At 38.3% G+C, this 26987-nt stretch overlaps 1 protein-coding gene across 1 annotated transcript in view; it reads right to left on the bottom strand.

Annotated features, from left to right (window-relative positions):
* Positions 1–26987, bottom strand: part of RAB3C (RAB3C, member RAS oncogene family) — a 322097-nt gene that overhangs the window by 9146 nt on the left and 285964 nt on the right. The window lies entirely within an intron of this gene.

Raw genomic sequence — 26987 nt, 5'->3', positions numbered from 1 at the left:
CGAAAGAGCACATTCTTTTACTTTTGTCAAACATTTTTCTGTGTGTTCAATCTGCAAACAAATTGTGTTTGGATTTTACACCTGGCAGCTTTATTAATTTTCTTATTTACATCAGCTCACATACATTGTAGGCATTTGAGTTTAAAACCTTCAAGACCTAGGTGAATTCCCACTTAACTATAAGATCTTGAGGTGCAAATGGTTAATGTGCTCCAAAGGTTGGGGGTTTGAGTCCGCCCAGAGACCTTGGAAGAAAGGCCTGGTGATTTACTTCTGAAAAATCAGCCATTGAAAACCCTGTGGCGCACTGTTCTACTCTGACACACATGAGGTAGCCATGAATTGGAATCAACTAGAAGGCAGTTGGTTTATAAGGTCTTAACTGATGACTGTAGCTCACTGAGTATTACCTGCTCCCTACCATTTTTTTTTCTATCATATATTTGGAATTTATTAGTTGCTATTTTGAATTAGATACAAAATTCCATAACATAAAATTTCACCATTTTAACCACTTTCCAGTGTACAATTCAGTGGCTTCTAGTATATTCATAATGGTGTATAACTATCACCACTAATTTCAGATCATTCTTGTCACTCCAAAAGAAACCTCATAGGTGGGGCCAAGATGGCGGAATAATCAGACACTTCCTGTGGTCCCTCTTACAACAAAGACCCGAAGAAACAAGTGAATCGATTATATATGACAATCTAGGAGCCCTGAACATCAAAGACAAAGTTGAGGAGTAAGACTGAGTGGCAGGGGGAGGGACAGACAGTTCAGAAGCAGTGAGGATTTGCCAGACCTGACCTGGCTGGCAGCCTGCAGCCTGAATTGGCCAGCGTGTACAGGCTGAGGCAAACATTAGTGCTTGGGACGCATTTTCCACACTGGGAGAAACTAAGTGGCGGAGAGTCTGCTCAAGCCTCCAGAATCAGGGAGAAGCGGCACTGAATCTACAAAAGTGCAAGTGTCTAACCTACCATGCAGGATAAAAAAAACCCTTCCCCGCTCTGGGAAGTACCTCTCTCCCACTTACCCACACCCTCCCTGCTCTGCTCTATTCCCAGCCAGGCTTCAGCGATTGCTGCCCCCTCTGCACTGGAAGTGGGACCCATCGTGAGCCCTGAGCCATTCTCCAGGTTTGGAGAGGGAACAAATTAACAAATAAGAAAAAATAATCTGCCAGCTCCCCTAAGCCAGGAACTCAGGGCAGGCACAGCCCCTTTGCCTGGGCACAGGCATAAGGGGTCCACAGACTTTGAATGCCTTTCAACCCTGCCTAGACATGTGTGGGCCCATTTCAACAGCATAGGCCCTCATTAGCACAGTACAATAGGGTATATACTTGAAGCTTATTTTTAACTGCAACAGCTAAGGGGGAGTGGCAGATTCATGACATTTGACACCATCCTGCCCATTAAGCAAGATCTTCACCTACCCATATCAGGGGCCTGATGACTGGTGGCTCTACCCACTCCACCCAGCCACTTGCAAAAGAGGTCTGAGAATAAGTGGTGCCTCCCAGTCCTTACAGCCCACACCACTGGAGGCCCAAAGTCGGGCTGCAAAACCCACTCACCTACATACTCTAGGGAACAGGGACATGCCTTCCACCCAGGTACTCAGGGGCAGCCACCAGCTCCCTACCTTGCTAAGCACATAAGCAGCTAGATACCTGTGCCTACTCTATTCACCCCTACATAGCCCTGTCCATCTAGGACTGTAGGTGAGAGGCTGTACCACACACTCGGTCACTGACAACCTGGATACCTGAGCAGAATCCACACAAGAAAAGGAAATAGACTCTTGGGTTCACATACCTAGTAACAGCTCTAACTACCTTGTGACAGGATGTGAGAGCTTCAAAGACGTCAATAAACAAAGTAACTCACACAACCAGCCTATTTGGGCATATCAAAAAATAAATAAAACAAGAAGCTAGAACCCAGTAGGTAAACATAAAATAAATAAATATAATTACTTATTGATGGCTCAGAGACAACAGTAAATATCAAATTACATAAAGAGGCAGACCATGATGGCTTCAGCAAGTAACTAAAACAAAGAACTAAGAAACCTCCTGGAGGAAGAGAAGGTCTTGGAATTACTGGAGGTAGAATTCAAAAGATTAACATACAGAACTCTTCAAGATATCAGGAAGGCGATCAGGCAAAACACAGACCAAGTCAAGGAACACAGACAAAGCAACAGAGGAACTTAAGAAGTTTATACAAGAACATAATGACAAATTTAACAGTCTGTAAGAATCCATAGAGAGATAGCAAACAGAAATCCAAAAGATTAACAATAAAACTTCAGAATTAGACAACTCAGTAGAAAGTCAGAGGAGCAGAATTGAGGCCATGGAAGTCAGAATTAGTGAGACCGAAGATAAAGCACTTGACACCAACTTATCTGAGGAAAAAGTAGGTTAAAAAAAAAAAAAAGAAGAAGAAGAAACCCTAAGAATTATATGGGACTTTATCAAGAGGAATAACCTACGAGTGATTGGAGGGAATTTGTAAAAACCAAACCAAAATTACAAGAAATACTAAATGGAGTCCTCTGGTTAGAAAATCAGTAACATCAGATAACAACCCAAGACTAGAACACAGGACAGAACAACCAGATATCAATCCAGATAGGGAAGTCACAAAAATAAATCAAAGTTAAAACACTGAAAATAGGGAAACAAAGATATCAATATGTAAAAGATGACAACATTAAAATTAAAAGGAGGGACAGAATAAAGTAGTCATAGAACTTTCATATGGAGAGGAAGCCAAAATGATATCAAGAAATAAAAGATTGGTTTAAACTTAGAAAAACAGAGGTAACTTTAAGGCAACCACAAAGGAAACTAACAATCCTACACACCAAAATAAAAAAGAAGAAAAACATAAAGACTCAGCAAATACAAAATCAACAACAATGAAAAAGATGAAAAGAAAATATATATAGAAAAATGACTTAGCACAGAAAATTAAGTGGAACAAAGAAATTGCCAACAACATACACACAAAAAACATACATCAAACTAACAGCACTAAACTCATACCTATCAATAATTACACTGAATGTAAATGGACTAAATGAACTAATAAAGAGACAGTGGCAGAATGGATAAAAAAACACAATCCCACTATATGCTTCCTACAAGGGACACACGTTAGACTCAAAGATGCAAACAAACTAAAACTCAAAGGATGGGAAAAATATATCAAGCAAACAACACTCAAAAAAGAGCAGGAGTGACAATATTAATCTCTGACAAACTAGACTTTAAAGTAAAATCCACCACAAAGGATAAGCAAGGACACTATATAATGATTAAAGGGTCAGTACACCAGGACGACATAACCATAATAAATATTTACACACCCAACGTCAGGGCTCTAAAATACATAAATTCTAACAGCATTGAAGAGAAATAGACAGCTCCACAATAATAGTAGGAGACTTCAACACACCACTTTCGGTGAAGGACAGAACATCCAGAAAGAAGCTCAATAAAGACACAGAAGATCTAAATGCCACAATCAACCAACTTATTCTCATAGACACATACAGAACACTCTACCCAACAGCAGCCAAGTATACTTTCTTTTTCAATGCACATAGAGCATTCTCCAGAATAGACCACATATTAGGCCACAAAGCAAGCCTTAACAAAATCCAAAGCATCGAAATATTGCAAAGCATCTTTTCTGACAATAAAGCCATAAAGTAGAAATCAATAACAGAAAAAGCAAGGAAAAAAAAATCAAATAAATGGAAACTGAACAACACCTTGCTCAAAAACTACTGAGTTATAGAAGAAATTAAGGATGGAATAAAGAAATTCACAGAATCAAATGAGAATGAAAATATATCCTACCAGAACCTTTGGGATGCAGCAAAAGCAGTGCTCAGAGGTCAATTTATAGCAATAAATGCACAAATCCAAAAAGAAGAAAGGACCAAAATCAAAACATTAACCCTACAACTCGAATGAATAGAGAGCAGCAAAAGAAGCCCATGGGCTCCAGAATAAAGGAAATAATAAAAATTAGAGCAGAAATAAATGAAATAGAGAATAGAAAAACAACTGAAAGAGTGAACAAGACCAAAAGCTGGTTCTTTCAAAAGATCAACAAAATCAATAAACCTTTGGCCAAACAGAGAAAAGAAAAACAGGAGAGGAAGCAAATAACTCACATTAGAGATGATATAGGAAATATCACAACAGACCCAACCAAAATTAAAAGAATCATAACAGAATACTATGAAAAACTGTACTGCAACAAATTTGAAAACCTAGAGGAAATGGACAAATCTCTATGAACACACTACCTACCCGAACTAACACAAACTGACGTAGAATAACTAAATAAACCTACAAAAGAAGAGATTGAAGAGGTAATTAAAATTAAAACAAAAAAAAGCATGATGCCTTCACTGGAGAATTCTACCAAACTCTCAGAGAAGAGTTAACATCACTACTACTAAAGGTATTTCAGAGCATAGAAAAGGATGGAATAATCCCAAACTCATTCTATAAAGGCAGCATAACCCTGATACCAAAACCAGGTAAAGACACCACAAAAAAAGAAAATCACAGAACAATATCCCTCATGAACATGGATACTAAAATCCTCAACAAAATTCTAGCCAAGAGAATTCAACAACGTATCAAAAAAATAATTCACCATGACCAAGTGGGATTCATACCAGGTATGCAGGGATGGTTCAACATTAGAAAAACAATCAATGTAATCCATCACATAAATAAAACAAAAGATAAGAACCACATGATCTTATCAATTAATGAAGAAAGGCATTTGACAAAGTCCAACACCCATTCATGATAAAAACTCTCAACAAAATAGGAATAGAAGGGAAATTCCTCAATATAATTAAGGGCATTTATACAAAGCCCACAGCCAACATCATCCTAAATGGAGAGACTTTGAAAGTATTCCTCCTGAGAACGGGAACCAGACAAGGATGCCTTTTATCACCACTCTTATTCAACATTGTGCTGGAGGTCCTAGCCAGCGCAATAAGGCAAGAAAAAGAAATAAAGAGCATCAAAATTGATAAAGAAGAAGTAAAAGTATCCCTATTTGAGGATGATATGATCTTATACACAGAAAACCCCCAAAGAATCCATAAGAAAACTACTGGAACTAATAGAAGATTTCAGCAAAGTATCAGGATACGAGATAAACATACAAAAATCAGTTGGATTCCTCTACACCAACAAAGAGAACCTCAAAGAGGAAATCACCAAACTAATACTATTTACAATAGCCCCCAAGAAGAATACTGAGGAATAAATATAACCAGAGATGTAAAAGACCTATACAAAGAAAACTACAAGACACTACTGTGAGAAGCCAAAAGAGACCTATATAAGTGGAAAACATACCTTGCTCATGGATAGGAAGACTCAACATTGTGAAAATGTCAATTCTACCCAAAGCGATCTACAGACACAATGCAATCCAGATACAAATTCCAATGACATTTTTTAACAAGATGAAGAAACAAATTACCAGCTTCACATAGAAAGGGAAGAGACCCCGGATAAGTAAAGCATTACTCAAGAAGAAGAATAAAGTGGGAGGCCACACACTACCTGGTTTAAGAACCTATCATATTGCCACGGTAGTCAAAACAGCCTGGTGCTGGTACCACAACAGATACATAGACCAATGGAATAGAATCGAGAATCTAGACATAAATTTCATCCACCTATCACAGCTGATATTTGACAAAGGCCCAAACTCCATTAAATGGGGAAAAGACAGTCTCTTTAACAAATGTTGCTGGCATAACTGGATATCCATCTGCAAAAAAAAAGAAACAAGACTCATACTTCACACTATGTACAAAAACTAACTCAAAATGGATCAAAGACCTAAATATAAAATCTAAAACAATCAAGATCATGGAAGAAAAAATAGGGACAATGCTAGGAGCCCTAATACATGGCATAAACAGAATACAAAACATAACTAACAATGCACAAACACCAGAAAAGAAATTAGATAACTGGGAGCTCCTAAAAATCAAACACTTATGCTCATCAAAAGACTTCACCAAAAGAGTAAAAAGGCGACCTACAGACTGAGAAAAATTTTTTGGCTACAACATATCCGATCAGCGTCTAATCTCTAAAATCTACAAGATACTGCAAAACCTCAACAACAAAAAGACAAATAACCCAATTAAAAAATGGGCAAAGGATATGAACAGGCACTTCACTAAAGAAGACATTCAGGTGGCTAACAAATACATGAGGAAATGCTCAGGACCATCAGCCATTAGAGAAATGCAAATCAAAACTACAATAAGATACCATCTCCCCACAACAAGGCTAGCATCAATCCAAAAAACACAAAATAATAAATGTTGGAGAAGTTGTGAAGAGACTGAAATACTTACACTCTGCTGGGGAGTATAAAATGGTACAACCAGTTTGGAAATCGATATGGTGCTTCCTTAAAAAGCTAGAAATAGAAATACCATATGATCCAGCAATCCCACTCCTAGGAATATATCCTAGAGAAATAAGAGCCATCACACGAATAGACATGCACACCCATGTTCATTGTAGCATTGTTCACAATAGCAAAAAGATGGAAACAACCTAGGTGCCCATCAACAGATGAATGGATAAACAAATTATAGTATATACACACAATGGACTACTACACAACAATAAAGAACAACGATGACTCTGCTAAACATCTCATAACATGGATACATCTGGAAGGCATTATGCTGAGTGAAATTAGGCAGTTAAAAAAGGACAAATATTGTATGAGACAACTATTACAAGAACTCAACAAAAGGTCTAAATACGGAAGAAAACACTCTTTGATGGTTACGAGGGTGGGGAGGGAGGGATAGGGGAATTCACTAACTAGATAGTAGACAAGAATTATCTTAGGTGAAGGAAAGGACAATGTACAATACAGGCGAAGTCAGCACAACTGGACTAAACCAAAAGCTAAGAAGTTTTCTGAACACAACAAACACACTTCGAGGGACAGAGTAGCAGGGGCAGGGGTCTCAGGAGACATCTAGGTCAATTGGCATAACAAAGTTTATTAAGAAAATGTTCTGTATCCCACTTTGGTGAGTGGCATCTGGGGTCTTAAAAGCTTGTGAGTGGCCATCTAAGATGCATCAATTGGTCCCAACCCACTGGGAACAAAGGAGAATGAAAAACACCAAAGATACAAGGAAAATATTAGCCCAAGAGATATAAGGGCCACATAAACCAGAGACTCCATCAGCCTGAGACCAGAACTAGATTGTGCCCTGCTACCACCGATGACTGCCCTGACAGGGAACACAAAAGAGTCTCTGATGGAATGGAAGAAAAGTGTGGTGCAGAACTCAAATTCATGTAAAAAGACCAGACTTAATGGTCTGATCAAGATTAGAGGAACCCCAGAAGACATGGCCCCCGGACTCTCTGTTAACTCAGAACTAAAACCATCCGTGAGGCCAACTCTTCAGATAAAGATTAGACTGGACTATAAAACATACAATAATACTCATGAAGAGTGTGCTTCTTAGTTCAAGTAGATACAGGAGAATAAATGGGCAGCACCTCTCCAGAAATGGGTTGAGAAGGCAGAAAGGGACAGGAGCTGGTTGAATGGACACAGGAAACCCAGGATGGAAAAGAGGAGTGTGTTATCACGTTATAGGGATTGCAACTAGGGTCACATAACAATACGTGCATAAATTTTTGTATGAGAAATTAACTTGAGCTGTAAATTTTCACCTAAAGCACAATTAAAAAAAAAAGAAACTCTGTACCTAATAAAATACATTCTAGGTGTATTTTGCTTCCCCAATCAGATTGTACATCCCATAAAGTCTCTCTGCACCCCTCCCAATATTTAACACAGTGCCCTGCATGAGCAGGTGTCCAGCAGATGTTTGCTAATTAAAAGATTGATTGCAGTTAATTGGCTAGGGGAAGTAGAGGGGATGAGGATGGAGAAATGGAAGAAAAGAGGATCAGTTTTTCCTTTGTTCATAGTTAAAAAGTGACTAAACCTGTGAGCAATTTTGTCAGCTAAATTATTTCTAGGTGAGATAAAAACCAAGCACAGTATCCCACATAATATCATTTTGATTTTCCCCCGTGGGAAATTTATGATAGAAAACAAATTAAACCAGCTCTATTCCACTGTGAGGAAAGATACATGACTGAAAAATTTGAAGAAATACAGGGTTGTTTCATATCAACACCCAAACTAAGAGCTATTGAAGTGTTGAGAAGTTAAGGTTTTGTCAGATTGGTTTTAAAGAGATAAGGATCATTTATGATTGGCAGAGTAACTATTTGTATGTAAATAGGTACTGTCTCAGTCATCTAGTGCTGCTGTAACAGAAATACCACAAGTGAATGGTTTTAACGAAGAGGTTTATTTCCTCACAGTCAAAGTAGTCTAGAAGTCCAAATTCAGGGTGTCAGCTCCAGGAGAAAGCTTTTTCTCTGTCAGCCTTCTTCTCTTCAGTGTTCCCCCGGACTAGGAGCTTCTCTGCGCAGGGAACCCGGTCCAAAGAACGTGCTCTGCTCCCAGCACTGCTTTTTTGATGGTATGAGGTCCCGAACTCTCTGCTTGCTTCCCTTTCCTTTTATTTCTTGAGAGATAAAAAGCGGTGCAGGCCACACCCCAGAGAAACTCCCTTTACATTGGATCAGGGATGTGACCTGGTTAAGGGTGGTGTTACAATCCCACCCTAATCCTCCTTAACGTAAAATTACAGTCACGAAATGGAGGCCAACCACACAATTCTGGGAATCATGGGTTGATACATTTGGGGGGACACATTTCAATCCATGACAGGTACCAAGTTTTTAAAAAGAGTTTGGTCTTGTTTTGATCAAAGATTCTTTAGAAAAATCCTGATCAAGAGGTGGGGAGTGCAGAACAGACTTTCAATATCTCATGAAATCCAGACTTTATGGAGCCATCGAGGCTATATGAACCCTCAAAACTATTGTCCTGAGATAATCTTTAAACCTTAAGCCAAAAATATTACCTGAAGTCTTCTTTAATCTTAACTAGTAAAGAATATCTGCCTTGAGTACTGTGCTCTTTGAAGAACTATCTATATAGGATCAAACTGACAACAGTAACTTGAAAGATTAGATAGGAAACTTAGGGGGCAGTGAGTTTATGTTAATGGGGGAGGAACAATTTAGAAAAGGAGAGTGAGAATGGTTGCAAAACTTGAAGAATGTAATCAATGTCACTGAATTATACATGTAGAAATTGTTGAGTTGGTGTATGTTCTGCTGTGTATATTCTCAACAACAACAACAAAAAATAAAATAAATTTTAAAACAAGAGTTTGTTCTCTTATATCTGTTAAAAATTCCCTTTGTACCCTCTTAACATTTTTATAGGCTATCAAAGACAAAGGAGACAATTACCAGCCAGGCCTATGTATGAACTGCTAACAAAAACATCAACAACTTTTATTTGTAGAGGATTTTCAGTTTACAATATTATTTATATGTATTATTAATTAGCAGGTTATTTTTGCTGTAAAGGATGAATGTGAAATAGATCCAATAGCATAATAAATTTTCATTTAGCTGAGCCCAAACTAATGAGATTTCATTGTGATACCCAGGGATGTAGAAATAACTAACAGTTATGGAGCATATACTATGTGCAGATACTGTGCTAGACATTTTGAATTTATTTTCTCATCCTAGGACCAGCCCTATGAAGTTGGTACCTTTACAATGCCCATTTTGCAGCTGAGAAAAGCTGTAGAGTCACACTTTTTGTAGACCAGGATAAGAACTAATGTTTGACTCTAAAGCCCGCACATTTCTAACATCCATCTTCTTATACTCTGGCAGTACCACACTCACACATCACAGAATGATGGCTGTTGGCTTCATGAAAATGTTCCCAGGAATTCTTATCCATCCTGAGTAATATTTTTCAATGTTTAACAATTCTTAACATCCATAAATTCTTCTTTCCACAGTAACATAGCCTAGTCCACATGTCCAGAGGAGACACAGAAAACTATGTGACGCTTACAAAAATGATTCTTCTTTATAGAGTGATAGGTTCTTAAAGTTGTGATTAAGTTATCCTTTCTCTTAATGAATCTTGTATCTGGAAAAGCAACTCTCTCTCCAGCAGTAAGATGGTTCATCCATTGAACCCTGAAGGCAGAATATAAGGTTAAGAGGAATCCTAAAGTTTTTAAACCTCTTTCTTAGAATGGCCACTTTCTCATCAAATAAAACCAAACCAGGTGATTTCAGTTAACTAAAATTCAAGGTAAAAGAGAGAGACAGAAAAATGGTGTACAGTCTAGACTAAGATGGACTAGGAAAAAGGTCTGGCGATCTTGTTTTGAAAATTAGCCAATGAAAACCCTGTGGATCACAACAGAACATTGTTTGACTTGCTTTCTTTGGATGCATCATCAGGAGGGATCAAGAGCTAGAGGAGGACATCATGTTTGGTGAAGTAGAGGGCCAAGGAGGTGTTGGAGACACTTGGTGAGATCAACTGGCACAACAGCCACAATGATGGACTCCAATATGCTGGCAATTGTGAGGATGAGGCAGGATAAGACAATGTTTCATTCTGTTGCATAAGGTTGCCAGTAGTGGAATCGACTTGATGGCAGCTAACAGCAACATCTAGACTTAGTAGGGATAAATTCTATTCTTTTGGCTTCCATGGATGAAATATCATGGTTTAGTTGGTACAGAAATTCAAGCCAGATTCAGAAGAGGATGGGAAACAAAGAGGACATCATTGCTAACGTCAGATGGATCTTGGCTGAAAGCAGAGAATACCAGAATGATGTTTACCTGTGTTTTATTGACTATGCAAAGGGATTCAATTATGTGAATCACAAGAAATTATGGATAACATAGAGAAGAATGGAAATTCCAGAACAGTTAATTGTGCTCATGCAGAACCTGTATATAGACCAAGAGGAAGTCCTTTGAACAGAACAAGAGGATACTGCATGGCTTAAAATCAGGAAAGGTGTGTGTCAGGGTTGTATCCTTTCACCATAGTTATTCAATCTGTATGCTGAACAAATAATCCAACAAGCTGGACTATATGAAGAAGAATGTGGCATCAGAATTGGAGGAAGATTCATTAACAACCTGTAGTATGCAGATGATACAACCTTGCTTGCTGAAAGTGAAGAGGACTTGAAGCACTTATTGACGAAGATCAAAGACTAAAGTCTTCAGTATGGATTACATCTCAACCTAAAGAAAACAAAAATCTTCACAACTGGACCAATAAGCAACATCATGATAAACAGAGAAAAGACTGAAGTTGTCAAGGATTTCATTTCACTTGGATCCACAACCAGTGCCCATGGAAGCAGACTTCTTTAAAGTGTTAAAAAGCAAAGGTGTTACTTTGAGGAGTAAGGTGTGCCTGACCCAAGCCATGCTATTTTCAATCACGTCATACGCGTGTGAAAGCCGGACAATGAATAAGGATGACTGAAGAATTGATGCATTTGAATTATGGCATTGGTGAAGACTACTGAATATACCATGGACTACCAGAAGAACAAACAAATTTGTCTTGGAAGAAGTACAGTCAGAATGCTCCTTAGAAGCAAGGATGGCAAGACTTCATCTTGTGTACTTTGGACATGTTATCAGGAGGGACCAGTCACTGGAGAAGGAAATCACGCTTGGTAAAGTAGAGAGTCGACGAAAAGAGAAAGACCCTCTATGAGATGGATTGACATAGCAGCTGCAACAATGAACTCAAACATAGCAATGATTGTGAGGATGGCACAGGACCAGGCAGTGTTTCGTGCTGTTGTGTGTGGAGTCACCATGAGTTGGAACGAACTTGATGGCACCTAACTACGTAACGACAAGGTCAGTACACGCAAGTCCCTGGGTGGCACAAATGGTTTTGTGCTCAACTACTAGCCAAAAGGTTGGAAGTTTGAACCCACCCAGACGCACCCTGGATACTCTGGTACCTCTAGTGATCTGCTTTTGGAATTTTGCAGCCTCAAAAACCCATGGAGCAGTTCTACTCTGCACACATGGGGTCCACATGATTTGGAATCAACTTGACAGCAACTAACAACAATAACAATAACAACGAGTTGGTACATGGAGTGAGGAAGGGGTGCCTTCAAGCACCAAATAGAGTGTATCCTAAGAATTTGGCAATGAGATAAGAAAAAGTTACCCAATAAGGATAAAGTAACTAAGTAAGTGACACAAAGTGAATAAGATTAGTCATCTGTAGGAGTAACCCAATTCAAGGTAGGATTAGTAAATGACTTTCTGGTAAGACCAAGACACTTCCCAAATTCCTTCAAAGGACTAAGGTGTTTTACAGATTTCTTACCTAGAGAACAAGATCTCTCTCTTAGCCACAGTCTAATGAATTGCAAAATTGCCCAGATGAGATCATCAAAAGGAAATTAACTTGGGCTGCATGGTGTCAAGAAAACAGAAAAGTCAAGGGTTGAGAGTGTTTCCTCCAGGGGAGAGGATGCCTGTACTGAGCAGTGTATTTAGGTTTGCCTGCTTCACAGGGAGAAGAGATCATTGTCCTTGCTCAGTGGTATTTACTTAATGTCACAGGCTTGGCACATAGTAAGCACTCAGTAGGATAAGGAACAAATGAATGAACATCATTGGGCTTCCTCTTCTTTGATCTAGAGTTACTGAGCAACCTTATGAAATTGACTGCCTTTCCTGAAGGTATTCTTTCTACTGATAAAAGGATGTACTGATTATCTGGTAGGAATATTATGATATGTGCAGCATTTACATTTCTCAGGGCAAATAATAAGAGGCATTTTTATTTAGCAGTCTCCTATGAGTTTGGTTAGTATGATCTGTTCTCCAAGTGTTCCCAGCTCTGACATTTTTACCACGAGAAAAAGGAAATGACATTGGCAAGTGTGCAAAGCTGTTGAACAGATTGAAGAAAGCAATGAGTAAAAGAGAGATTTTCTAGGGTCTTGAGGATTCCTGGTGCCACATTAGTTAAGAGCTCGGATGCTAACCAAAAGCTAGGCAGTTCGAATCTATCAGCTGCTCCTTGGAAGCTGTATGGGGCAGTTCTACTCTGTCCAATAGGGTCATTATGAGTCAGAATTGACTCAACAGCAACAGGTTTGGTTTCAGTTTTTGGAAAATTTATTCACTGGGGAATATGAGGATGAACAGAGTGGAGGTTGAAAAGGGGGCAGCATGTGGGACTCTGACTGAGGCCAGCGAGGAAGATGAATCTGCCTCTCAAAGGTGCTGCTTGGGTGGGGTTTCATGGGTAGGATGACCATAAAATTTATTATTCAAGTGAAGCCACTTTTGAGAAGGAAATGGGGTGCTATTACTACTAACACTGGGAAACAAGCATAAATTGGGACTGTCCTGAGAAAACTGGGATGTATGGCCACTTTATCCATAAGGAGCAGACATATACTGGGGAGTGAATTTCAGCTGCCAATCATGAGAGTGGAGATCCATAGAGTTATAGAATAATTAATTGTTATGGAATAATGGCCACCACTCCTCTGTCAGTTTGTCATACTGTGGTGGTTTGTATGTTGCTGTGATGTTGTTTGAAGCTATGCCACTGGTATTTCAAATAACAACAGAGTCACCCACGGTGGATAGGTTTCAGCAGAGCTTCCAGATTAGGACAGATTGGAAAGAAAGGCATGGCAGTTTACTTTCATAAATTAGCCAATGGAAACCTTATGGATCACAACAGCATATTATCTGATATAGTGCTGGAAGATGAGCCTCCTAGGTTAGAAAGCACTCAAAATATACAGTGGCTACAAAAATGGACTTAAGTATTCCAATGATCGCGAAGATGGTGCAGGACCAGACAACATTTTGTTCTGTTGTACGTGGAATTGCCATGAGTCGGAGCTAACAACAACACAGAATAATGGAGAGATCAAGCATTAAAAGGAATTGGGGAGCTGGAAGGAGATGAAGACCAGGAGGAAGAAGGAGTCTCTTACCTCCCTACCCATGAGTACGACTATACCTAAACCAACCCAGACACATTAAAATGTAGCCTACTGGTTTATTTTATAACTCCTGGGAAAACTTAGTCAAAAAAGAATGCGAGCGAGTGAAAATAATGGTAGGGTGGCAGTATTTCTCCACAGAGGGCTTTGTGCAGACAGGTATTTAGAGCATTTAAATAGAATTGCTGGGGCTCCCTGCTGAATCTAGAAATTGGCAATTCCCACTTTTTCATAAACACCACAATTAAGATTTAAATAAATCTTTAAAAGCTGCTGGAGAACAGAATCAATGCATATTCGGAGCAGGTAGTTTGAGTTTTAAAAATAGGTTTCAGGGTAATGCTATCTGCATTAGAGTTTCTGGCTCCTCAACCTGGCTTTATTACTGAATTGTTTTTGCAGGGACAAGAGGGAAAAGATAAAAAATTTGGAAGAAAAAAATCATCTTTCATTAAAGTTGGATGGCTAGAGGAAGCATTGTGGCGTCTGCCCTTGAGAGAAAAGGTTTAAAATGGCCAAGGTGGGAGCAAGCCTACCACCAGGGCTACACATGCTACTCTGGCTTTTATGCCTGAGCTAAGCAAATGGCACTTGGCAAGCTAAACTGACACCCTAATGACAGGCTGAAGCCTATGAAATGAGATTAGCTATAAAACTGTGAGCACTACAAACCATTAAATCAGCCATGGCCTTCTGCTAAAGAGAAAGTAAAAAATGCAGACATAGCCGTGATGGCCAGTTTTCCAGTTTGTTAGCTTGACAGAGCACAGAAAGCTGAGCACTTTCTGAAAAGACAAATTATATATTTGAATAAAATCTCATTTTTGAGGACTTATCTTTAATAATGGTCTGGGCATTTTCTGGTCATTCAGCTAGAACAGGAATATTGTGGGCCCAAGAATAGAGTTTAAACAGGTTTACCAGCTACACAGGCCCTGATTTCTACCTGGATTGTAAGACAGAAAACTGAATTCACTGAAGACCTATTGTATAACTCAAGGTTGTGTCAAGGGTGTGATGACTGGTGTATAAGCTTAGTGGTCAGGGAAGGCCTGATACTGTTACTATAATTCTCCTTGGTGGAAAAATGTATTAAAAAGTTCTGATTGCTTAGGGTCAGAACACATGTATCTGTAAGTTCAAGGTTCTCAGCAGAATTTGATTTCGTGTTGCAGCTGCTGCATCCATCTCTCTTACCCGGGCTGGCAATGAGAGCCAGGGTGATCTACACTAAGCAGATTATAGAACATCGAAATTGGATTTCCCAAATCAGGCACCTTGATCCAGGTCACTTAGACTCAGCAGAAATCTGAAGCATGGTTACTAGAATCTATGGAAGTGGACTTTCCTTGATGGATTATAATGATGTCCCGGTCACCCTACCCACCTTATCTCCAATAGTAGTACCAAGGCAAAGGAAGTGAGGCAGCAGAGTTAATCTTCCTAAACTCTTAGCCTTGACAGGACTGAAATATCTCAATGAGCATCTAAACTCCCTCTATTAGCCATGGTAGATCTGCACCCCTTGATTTATCTAGACCTTTGGGGAAGTAATTATCTTTCTTGTCTGTACTATTTCTCAACTCCAAGACAATCAGTTCCATTGGTGTACGTGTTGTTATGTAAGATAAAGAGTCTCTTTTCTCATTTGTCCTAAATGTACCTTCTTTCTACTTCAAGAGATTATTTCCTTGCAGGAATTGTTGAATTAGCCAGTATTTACCATACCAACATGCTTCAGAGTTTATAGACACAGAATATGTCTTTTTGATAATTTAACATACCAACGATCATAAAAATGGCACAAGACTGGACAACATTTCATTCTGTTATACATAAGGTTGCCATGAGTCCGAGGCAACTTGATGGCAGCTCACAAAAACAACACATTCCTAAAACAGAAACAAATGTCTACTCATAGAACTTCATGCCTACCCCTTGAGCATTCAGGTTACATTTGTTTTGATGTTTTCAAGCCCTGTCTTATTTATGTATTCGTGACATATGAGTGTTTTCCTAATATACAGAATACACTTTAAGCTCCAGAAGAGGGAAGATATATGTTTTATGCCTCCCTGATATTATTATAGGTGTTTAATAAATATTTGTTAAATGAATAATAAAAAAAGTCATTAAATGGGAAAAGGAGACAGTTTGTACAGCTGGGAAAGGCTGCAAAGTTTAAAAATAGTTTGTGGTGGTAGAAATCACAATGAGGTCTCTGCTGAACAAGGGGAAAGGATGCAGGGGATAGGCCTGGAATTTAGTAAGACATACACATGATATCATGACAATTGTTTGAATGGAGAATAATAGGGAATATATATCTGGTATTCTTTATGAAGAAACATTAATGGAAATTAAAAGCGCTTGAAAACTGGCTCCTTATGAATTAGTAATACAAAATAATCACTTCTCTCCAGAAGCAGTTTTAGCTTATCTGCTGTCTTTGTTTCTCTGAGTACATTTTTTGGGAAACCCTAGAGCTTCCGAAGTTTTTCCCTTTTAGAGTTTGTAAAAATGGTTCAAATATTCTTTTAACTACAGTTGCAAGGCAATCCAAATCTTCCCCTCCATAAATTCCTTCCTTTGTTCTTATTCCCAGTTAAACTATTTCTATCTTTACAAGAAAAAGTCTTTTAATATAACTTCTAATTTTTCTCATTTAACATTTAATAGTTTTATATTATACAAACTTAATTATGAGATTGACATATATAATGTATTGCCATATTATGAATTTTATATAAAATGAAAAACACTAAACATTATTATTAGGGGGTATATACATATAACCAAAAAAATCCATTGCCACCGAATTGATTCTGACTCATAGGGACCCAATAAGACAGAGTAGAACGGCCCCATAGGGTTTCCATGGAGCAGAACTGGTGGTTTGGAACTGTCAACCTTCTGGTTAGCAGCTGAATGCTTAACCACTGCACCACCAGGCTCCATAAACATATAGTAAATGTAAAAACATGCATGGATTGGATTGGCAAAGGCAGCTGCCATAAAAGAATTTTAAAGAGCTCAACTACAACTCAGTTCTATTAAGCACCACCATTATAATGAGCAAATGTTATATGGATATAACCATTCACCATGGAGAATTAATTGTAATCTGATTGATCAAGCAGTTATTTTGAGCCACCCACCAGGATGTGGTAATACCATTTAAAAAATAATGCCTGACTTTTGCTTTTAAGTAATAGTATTCTGAGCAATGGGATTTTACCAGTAATTAAAAAAAATAGAACAAAGACTTTTAAAACCCTTAGATTTAATTGTCAGGGTATACTTTTTCATTTTTGACTATCTCTCATGATCATTTGTGGAAATGTGTGTAGTCATGAGAAGAACAGAACACATTAAAGAAGGTAAATGACTCTCCGACAATACACGTGTCAGTTGCTATGACAACTGCTGGTTTTTATTGAATAAAGAGCAAGAAATCAATTAGAAACCACTGGAAAAACTTGCACAGGGACATAAAACATTTCTGCCTCAAAATTTCAGGAGATTTCCCACATCTGTGTACTGCATGGGAAGGGTCTGTGTATGTGTCAGTTGGTGGAGTTCTACGGGGAAGTCAGTCTCATGGTGAATTTCCGTCACCCTAATGTTCCCCTCCATATCTGATAAACTCAACATCCAAGTAATTTATAAAACCCAAACCCCATTGCTATTGAGTCGATTCCGACTCATAGTGATCCTACAGGACAGAGTAGAACTGCCCCATAGGGTTTCTAAGGAACACCTGGAGGATTCAAACTGCCAACCTTTTGGTTAGCAGCCAAACTCTTAACTACTATGCCACCAGGGTTTCGAAGTAATGTATAAGAGTAGTAAAAAATATAGTCAGTCGCCTGCCTGTTGTGTACTGACAGCATTAAACTATTCTTCCTTCCAATCTATTTTTCTTTGAACCAACAATATTTATGTTTATTTATAGAGATAGCCTGCAACTGTGCAGCACTTTCCTCCCTGCTGGTATGCACCTGACTGGCCAAGAGAACACGCAGAAGGAAGAGACAGTTCTTAGGAGGCCACCCTGCCGACCCTTTCCCACATTTCCCTTCTCTCTTCCCTAGGGGATCTATTCTTTCCCATCCCTATCTTCCTGAGGGCCCTGGTGGCCCAATAGTTAAGATCTCGGCTGCTAACCAAATGGTTGGCAGCACAAATCCACTGGCTGCTCCTTGGAAACCCTGCGTGGCAGTTCTACTCTGTCCTACAGGGTCACTATGAGTCAGAATTGACAGAAACAAGTTTTTTCTTTTTTTGTATCTTCCTGAGGTACCAAGACGACTAAGGAAAGACTGCCAAGTTTTTCAGACTTTTAAAACATTGGTAAATTGATACAATGGGGAGATGCCCTATGACCAAGAAGATAAAGGCTCAAGAACAGTCACAGTGAGGCCATAAATCAGCTGAGTGGCTCTAAGAACATTGGATGGAAGGGTGCTTGAGGTCATCAGGTGATAGATGTTAGTCTAACGAGCTCATTAATCTCATGAGGAAACAGTCAAGCTCTCAGAGTGGACTGTGTTTACCAACTGATAAAACCAAGATTACCAAGTAATAGTATGACCTATTGGGAGCGTTTCTGCTTCTCCAGTCTGTGCTACACACCACCAGCAGATTCATCCCAAAGCATGCCCTTAACAGTAGTGTTTTTAAAATTACAGGTCGAGACTCATTATTGGGTCCTGGATCAATTTAATAGGTTGAGACCATCATTAAAAAAAAAAAAAGAAACAAAGAAAGAAAAAGAAGAAAGCAAGAATGTAGGATAGAAAATATCAGAGTGAATCTCATCAAGTAAAGGTAAATATATTTCGTGATTTTTGTTTGTTTGTTTGTTTCATTCTCTCTATATATTTATGTGTGTACTGGGTTGCCAGGTAGAATGTATTTCTTACTGTGGGTCTTGGTGGAGAAGAAAAGCCAGACTTCTCTCCACTAAGAATCCCTCAGTGTTCTCTGTTGTCTAAAACAAACCAAAGGAATTCCAGCTCCTTTACCTCTGGTACTGGAATTGATTCTCAAATCCACTTCCCATTTCTTCAACATTATGCTGTGTTCCAATTTTTTTACTCACTGTCCCCTTGTATTATGCTCATCTCAGTGTCCCCATTTCACTATGTCCTATACTCATAAAACTTTCCTTCCTTTTTGTAGTTTTCAATTCTACTCTCCTTTGGGGACCATTCAAGTCTTATCTTGTCATTTAAACCACAGTGATCTCTATCTCCTCTCATCAATCACCTCTTCCTGGCTGTGTTGCTCATTTCTGCACATTATCTCTCCAGGTGTCCCCTCTGCATTGTTCTTTATCTGCCTCTTGTCCCATTCCACTCTTATACCTCAGTCCTGGCAATGCCTTCTCTCTCTCTGGGTCTGCCTCCCCCTTTTTGATGCTTTCTTCTTGGCAGCTGCCTCCTACCTTGATGTCTTCTAATTGTCCTGTTATTTCTGCCTTCTTTCTTTTTTAAAATATATATCTATTCTTGTCTTCTATGAAAGAGGGATCCTACAATATTTGTCCTTATATACTTGACTTGTTTCACTTAGCATTATGTCCTCCAGGCCCACCCATGTTATGTTTTGTGGACCAATCCCATGGTTTTCTCCCTATGTTTTCTTCCAGGAATTTTACAGGTTTAGGTTTAACATTTAGGTTTTTTATCCACTTTGAGTTAGTTGTTTGTATGGCATGGGGTATGGGTCCTGTTTCATTTTTCTGCAGGTAGATATCTAGTTTTGCCCACACCATTTATTAAAGAGACTGTTTCTGCCCCACTGAACGGACTTTGACCCCTTGTTGAAAATCAGTTGTCTGTAGATGGCTTGGTTTAATTCTGAGTTCTCTTTTCTATTCCACTGTTCTATGTGTCTATCATTGAACCAATACTAGGCTGTTTTGATTATAGTGGCTGTATAGTATGTTTTGATTTCAGTGAGGGTGAGGCCTCCTGATTTGTCCTCTTTCTTCAATATTGTGTTGGCTATTTGGGGTTTCTTGCCTTTCCATATAAAGTTGGTCATTAGTTTTTCCATTTCAGTAAAGAAAATTGTTGGGATTTATATTGGGATTGCATTGTATCTGTATATTGCTTTAGGTAGAATTGACATTTTCACTATATTAAGTCTTCTAATCCATGAGCACGAGATATATTTCCATTTTTGCAGTTCTCGTTTGGTCTCTTATAGTAGTATTTTATAATTTTCATTGCATAAATCTTTTATGTCCCTGATTAGGTTAATTCCTAGGTATTTTATCGATTTGGAGGCTATTGTAAATGGCACTGTTTTCTTCTTAGGAGTACTGTTTGCTATCATAAAGGAACCCAACTGATTTTTGTGTGTTGATCTTGTAACCTGCAACATTGCTAAATTCTTCCATTAGTTCCAGCAGTTTTCTTGCGGAATCTTCAGGGTTTTCTATGTGTAGAATCATGCCATCTGCAAATAGAGATAGTTTTACTTCTTCCTTTCCAATGTGGATACCTTTAGTTTCTCTTTCTTGTCTTATTACCCTGGCTAGTGCTTCCAGTACAATATTGAGTAAGAGTCGTGATAATGGGCATCTCTGTCTCATTCCCATTCTCAAAGGGAAGGCTCTCAGCCTTTTTCCATTGAGTATAATGTTGGTTTTGCATATATGCCCTTAATTATGTTGAGAAATTTCCCTTTTATTCCTATTTTGCTGAGAGTTTTTATCAGTAACAGATGTTGAATTTTATCAAATACCTTTTCTGCATCAATTAATATGATCAAATGGTTCTTTTCCTTTGTTTAATTTATGTGGTGGATTGCATTGATTGATTTTCTACTGTTGAACCACCCCTGTAATGGTGATATGAATCTCACTTGATCATGGTGTATGATTTTTTTTTAATATGTTGCTGAAGTCTATTGGCTAGAATTTTGTGAACAATTTTTGCATCTATGTTCATAAGGGATATTGGTCTGTAATTTTATTTTTTTGTTATGTCTTTGCATGGTTTAGGTATAAGGGTTATGCTGGCTTCATAGAAAGAGTTCAATAGCGTACCTTCCTCTTTTGTGTTTTTGAGGAGATTGAGTAGGATTGGTGTGAACTTTCTCTGAATGTTTCGTAGGATTCTCCAGTGTAGCTATTTGGTCCTGGGCTTTTTTTTTTTTTTTTTTTTTTTTGCAGTTTTTTAATGACATCTTCAATCTCCTCTTTTGTAATGGGTCTGTTTAAATTTTCTACCTCTGTTTGTGTTAGTTTGGGTAGGTAGTGTGCTCCTAGGAATCTGTCCATTTCATCTAGGTTTTCAAATTTGTTGGAGTACAGTTTTTCATAGTAATCTGTTATGATCTTTATCTCTGTTGGATCAGTTGTAATGTCACCAGTTTCATTTCTTAATTTGGTTATTTGTCTCTTCTGGTTGTTTTTTTTTTTTCTTTTGTCAATTTAGCGAGTTGTTTGTCTATTTTATTGATCTTTCAAAGAACCAACTTCTGGTTTTATTGATTCTTTCTATTGTTTTCCTATTTTCTATTTCATTTATTTCTGCCCTGGTTTTTATTATTTCCTTTTTTTCTGGTAACTTTTGGCTTCTTTTGCTCTTCTTTTTCTATTTGTTCAAGTTGTCAGTTTAAGTTAATAATTTTGGGTGTTTCTTCTTTTTTAATATACCCATTTATTGCTATGAATTTTCCTCTGAGTACTAGTTTTGCTGTGTCCCAAAGGTTTTGATATGTTGTATTTTCATTTTTGTTTGATGCAAGGAATTTGTAAATTTCATTTTTGATTTCTTCTATGACTCAATAGTTTTTTAATAGTTGTTATGGATTGAATTGTGTCCCCCATAAATGTATGTCAACTTGGCTAGGCTATGATTCCCAGTATTGTGTGGTTGTCCACCATTTTGTGATTTGATGTATTTATCCTGTGTGTTGTAAATCTTAACCTCTGTGATGCTGATGAGGCCAGATTAGTGGCAGTTATGTTAATGAGGCAGGACAATATCTACAGGATTAGTTGTGTCTTGAGTCAATCTTTTTTGAGATATAAAAGAAGAAGTTGAGCAGAGAGGAGAGGGGCCCCATACCATCAAAAAAACAAGAGCTGGGAGAGTGTGCATCCTTTAGACCTGGGGTTACTGGGCTGAGAAATTCCTAGACCAGGGGAAGAGTAATGACAAGGACTTTGCCCCAGAACCAATACAGACAGAAAGCATTTCCCTGGGGCTGGTGCCCTGAATTCAGACTTCCAGCCTACTAGACTGTGAGAGAATAAATTTCTGTTTGTTAAAGCCATCTGCTTGTGGTATTCCTGTTAAAGCAGCACTAGATAACTAAGACAGTAGCATATTATTTAGTTTTCATGTATTTATTTTTTTCCTTATTTTTCCTGTTGTTGATTTCTAGCTTCATACTGTTATAGTCAGAGATGATGCTTTGCATGATTTCAATCTTTTTAAATTTGTTAAGACTTGTTTTGTGTCCTAGCATATGGTCTATTCTGGAAAATGATCCGTGTGCAATAGAGAAGAATGTATATTGTTCTGATGCTGGGTGGAGTGTTCTATATATATCTGTTAGGTCCAATTGTCTCATGGTTTTATTTAAGTTCACAGTGTTCCTACTGATCTTCTTTTTAGATGTTTTATTTATCATTGAAAGAGGTGTGTTGAAGTGCTATTATTGTGGAGTAGTCTATTTCTCCTTTTCTATTAATCAGTATTTGTTTTATGTATTTTGGAACATTGCTGTTAGGTGCATGTATATTTATAACTGTTATGTCTTCTTGCTGGATTGACCCTTTTATTATTATGTAATGCCCTTCTTTATCTCTTGTAAAAGATTCTGATTTAAAGTCTATTTTATCTCATATAAGTATGGCTACCCCTGCTCTTTCTTGTTTACTGTTTGCATGGAATATTTCTCTCCATCCTTTTATCTTCAGTCTGTTTGTGTCTTTATGCCTAAGGTGTGTGTTTCTTATAAATAGCAAAAGGATGGGTCATATTCTTTTACCCATTCTGCCACTCTCTGCCTTTTGCATGGGGCATTTTACATTAAAGCTTTTTACTGAAAATGAAGTGTCTACCTCACTCATTTTGCTATTTGTTTTTTGAGTGTTTCATATATATTTTTTTTAATTCTGATTTTTCTGTTTGTATTTGGTGACTTTCTTGTGATGAGCCTTTTTGCTTTCTTCCTTCTTTTCTTTTGAATGTTTTTTTCCTGGTGATTTCTTAGTGTTTACCACGTATATTATATTACACAACTTACAGTTGCAACAGCATTTAACATATGAACAACAGTTAACATATAATTTTAACATAATAACTCTATTCTGATATGCCCCTCCTTTCTCCATTTCTGTTGGTGTGTCTCCATTAACATCAATATACAACCTATATTTGATAAGTTTACTTTGTACTTATTTCTTAGAAACTGTATGTTGTCTTGTATCTTAGTCATCTAGTGCTGCTATAACAGAAATACCACAAGTGGATGGATTTAACAAAGAGAAATTTAGTTTCTCACAGTCTAGTAGGCTAGAAGTCCAAATTCAGGGCATCAGCTCCAGGGGAAGGCTTTGTCTCTCTGTCAGCTCTGGAGGAAGGTCCTTGTCATCAATCTTCCCCTGGACTAGGTGCTTCTCCATGCAGGAACCCCAGGTCTAAAGGACGAGCTCTGCTCCAGGCACTGCTTTCTTGGTGGTATGAGGTCCCTAACTCTCTGCTTGTTTTCCTTTCCTTTTATCTCTTGTAAGATAAAAAGTGGTGCAGGCTACACTCCAGGGAAATTCCCTTTACATTGGATCAGGGATGTGACCTGAGCATGGATGTTATATCCCACCCTAATCCTCTTTAACCACAGGCAGAGATTATTATTTATAACATAAAGGGAAGTCACAAAATGGAGGACAACCACACAATACTGGGAATCATGGCCTAATCAAGTTGACACATATTTTTGGGGGACACAATTCAATCCATGACATCTTGTTTGCAGAATTTAATTATTGAGTTTATTCCCTGAAAATGTCATATACTTGGTCCTTGTGATTGCTCGTGTTGTTGAGTTTTAGTAAGATAGTTTTAATAAGATAGAGATGGAGATCTCTCTGTCCTATTTATGTATTTTTCCTGTGTATAGATATGAGTATTTATTTAATGCTCTTGCCTTTCCATTTGGAGTACTTCCTTGAGTAAAACTTACAAAGCTGGTCTGGTGGTGGCAAATTCCGAGAGCTCTGTTTGTTTGGGAATGTCCTGATTTCTCCCTTGTTTTTGAATGACAACTTTGCTAGGTAAAGAATTCTTGGTTGGCAGTTGTTTTCATTCAATATTTCATATATGTCACTCCATTGTCTTCTGACTCTAGAGTTTCTAGGGGAGAAATTCACACTGATTCTTATGAAAGACCCTTGGTATGTTACATTGTGTTTTTCTCTTGTTGCTTTCAGAATTTTTCCTTGTCTTTGGTTTTCAAGAATTTTATTAGGATATGGCATGGAGTTGATTTGTTTGTTTGTTTGTTTCTTGTAATTGGGGTTCATGTAGCTTCCTGTATTTGCAGGCTTGGTTTTCTTTCAGGACTGGGAAATTCTCTCTGATTATCTCCTGGAAAATTGTTTCTCTGCCTTTATTGTTGTCATGGTGCTCTGGAAGTCCAATAATTCTAATGTTAGATTTCTTAATTGAATCCCATATTTCCATTTTGGTTTGTTCACTTTTCTTTGTTCTTTTCTCTTGCTTCTCTTGAGACTTGATAAGTTCAGTTATTTTGTCTTCTAATTCATTTATTCTATCTTCCGTCTGTTTGACTCTATTGAGTGTTTCTCTTGATTTTTCTAATTCAATTGCTTTATTCTTCAGTTCCAGGAATTTTTTTTTTTAAATGTTTTCAATTTCCTTGTTGTGTCTCTCATTTTGCTCCTGCATTTGTTTCCTGATCTCTGCTAGTTTGTTTTCTGTGTGCTTTTTGCTCTCTTTAAACATATTTAGCAACACAGTCTGAAAATTTTCAATCCGTTCTGTTAGTCTGGCCTCCATAGGCGAAATTTCCTCTTCATGTTTTGCTCTTGATTGGTCCTTCTTTTGTAATTTTGTATATTTTACTATTTTTTTTTTTTTGAACTTGGGCCATTATTATTATTATTTTGCTTTAAATTTTGTGTTCTGGTTTTTGTGGGAAAATTCTGTGATTGGCTGCCCTGGTGGTTCAGTGGCCAAGTGCATGTCTGCCAACTGAAAGGCTGGGCCCAAACCCACCAGCTGCTCTGCAGGAGAAAGATGTGGTAGCCTGCCTCCACAAAGGCTCACAGCCCTGGAAACCCCATGGGGGCAGCTCCACTCCACCTGACAGGGTCTCCATGAGACAGAACTGACCCAGCAGTAGTGGGCCTGGTATGTTCTCTTGAGAACCACTGGAGGGCCCTTATCCTCAGGTTTTTTTAGTGCTGATTCAGGAGTTCTGGACACGTGATCTCTGGAATTCAATATGCATGCACAAAAGGGTGTCGTTCAGTTGGTTGCAGATGCTGATGTAAGTGGTGGGGCTTGGGCTAGACTTTCCTGTGGCAAAGGTAAGGGGCTTTCTATGTCTTTCCATCATGGATTCCCTTGAACAGGCTCTCCCATGGTGTCCCTCTGCAGGCAGGGAGGCTTTCAAAGTATTCCCCTCACCCTGCTGCTCTTGCAGTTCCTCCTGCTCCTAGTGCCCATCCATCTTGGGCCTCAGTGAGATTCAACAGCGCTCTCTTGCAGTTCCACAGTCTCCTTTCTTCCCCTCCCAACTGCACAGTCTCCGAACTTTCACAGCCAGTCTGTGCTACCTTAAAAAACAGGCCTAAAGCTTTTTCAGATTAGCTCCCTTTCTGTGTTCCCTGTTTAGGGTGTTGCCCAGCCCCATCCCAAAATGACTGTGATGAGCAAGTGCTCCAGATGTTAGTGGGTAGGTTCATCCAGCTTCTATGCTGTCCCCACTCCTTCTCTCCCTTGCTTCTGGAATCACCCCGACTCTCTAACACCTCAGCTTCCATCTGGAGTACTGAGATCTCAGTTTGTGCTTGCTTTTATTCATTGTTCAGTGAGTTAGTTGCTGGAGGGAGAATAGGAGCATCCACTTGCTTTGCCATCTTGGTCTGCCCTCTATTTATGCTTTCATGTTTGTATATCTAGTCTGTCCACATGATTAAGAGCTCCTTGAGGGACCAGAGAGCACACTTTTCTGTATCCCCTATCCCTAATGCCTGGTACACAATGCAGGGCATATATGCAGAGCATATAATACATGCTCAGTTAAAGTGTCTTGAATTAATAAATTAACCATGATCTCAACCTTTGCGCTGAAACTCTATCCTATGCACTCTAGCATTTTTCTCTTTAGATACAATGTTTTGTGTTTAAAACAGCTTCGCCATTTCTAAAGTTCTCTCATTTGATCATATCTACAAGGATTTGGTGAAGTAGATATAGGTTATGATACTATTCTTGAGAGATGAGAAGACTGACAGTTAATAGTATGCACCTTGTTAGTGGTGTCCCTAGAATCAAAATCTAGAATGTGACCTACTCTGTGCCACACTACCCTCCTCCAAAGGAAGCTTGATAACAACTGTTGTTGTTGTGTGCCGTCAAGTTGATTCTGACTTATAGCCACCCTATAAGACAGAGTAGAATTGCCCCATAGGGGTTCCTAGTCTGTAATCTTTTTCTTTTTTTATATATATTTTATTGTACTTCAGGTGAAGGCTTACAGAATAGTTTACAAAATAGTTTCTCATGAAACAGTAGTACACATGTTGTTTTATGACATTGGTTAACAACCCCACAACATTTTAACCATCTAAATTCTCAACTTTTTTTTTTTTTTGGTGAAAATACACATAGCCAAAGATACACCATTTCAAAAATTTCTACATACACAGTTCAGTGACATTGACTACTCTCTT

The sequence above is a fragment of the Trichechus manatus genome, unplaced genomic scaffold, assembly GCF_000243295.1.
Source record: "Trichechus manatus latirostris isolate Lorelei unplaced genomic scaffold, TriManLat1.0 scaffold00074, whole genome shotgun sequence".
Taxonomy (NCBI): Eukaryota; Metazoa; Chordata; class Mammalia; order Sirenia; family Trichechidae; genus Trichechus; species Trichechus manatus.
Note: the sequence above shows the minus strand (reverse complement) of the source record. Positions and strands in the feature narration are given on the sequence as shown.